The following is a 620-nucleotide window of genomic DNA, read 5'->3' on the forward strand; positions in this document are numbered from 1 at the left end:
GCCAGAACTCTTCCATCCTTATCCTTTCTGCTGGGAAAATAAGTTGTGTGTGTTTTGGTAGGCAGGGGCTGCCACACCAGCCCTTGCAGGTTTTGTGCCAGGCTGGACACTGCAGGTGCCATCCACAGCCTATGCCCAGCACCAGCTCTTACTGGGGCTTGTTTTATTTAGCTGAGGAGATGGGGAGAGCAAGAGGGCTTTTTATAAATCTCTGGTTTATAAACCAGAAAGGTTTGCCCTCTGGGTTGATGTTACCTGGCAAGATTAGCAAGCCCCACGTTTGGGGCAGTGACATTTCTCTGTTCACAGTATGACTGATCTTTTAAGTGCCTTTCTAGTCAATATCAAAATTCCCAAGATTTATCTTAATCCCTTGGACAGATGGCTTCTATTGATTGGAATGGAAGTTGTGGAGAGGGGATATATTGGGAGTTCCTTGTAACTGTTTACAGAGCAAACAGCTTCCATCTGCTCTCTATTTTATTGCAGAGCAAAGGATCACTCAGCTGCAGAATTTAACAGATGATCATTGGGTGCATTGGAAGCACATCCCACCAGTTGTTATCCCACCTGCCTCTGCTTGACCATACGCAGTTTACTCAGCATCTGGAGACTTGTGG

Source organism: Passer domesticus, chromosome 3 (genome assembly GCF_036417665.1).
Source record: "Passer domesticus isolate bPasDom1 chromosome 3, bPasDom1.hap1, whole genome shotgun sequence".
In the NCBI taxonomy this organism is placed as follows: domain Eukaryota; kingdom Metazoa; phylum Chordata; class Aves; order Passeriformes; family Passeridae; genus Passer; species Passer domesticus.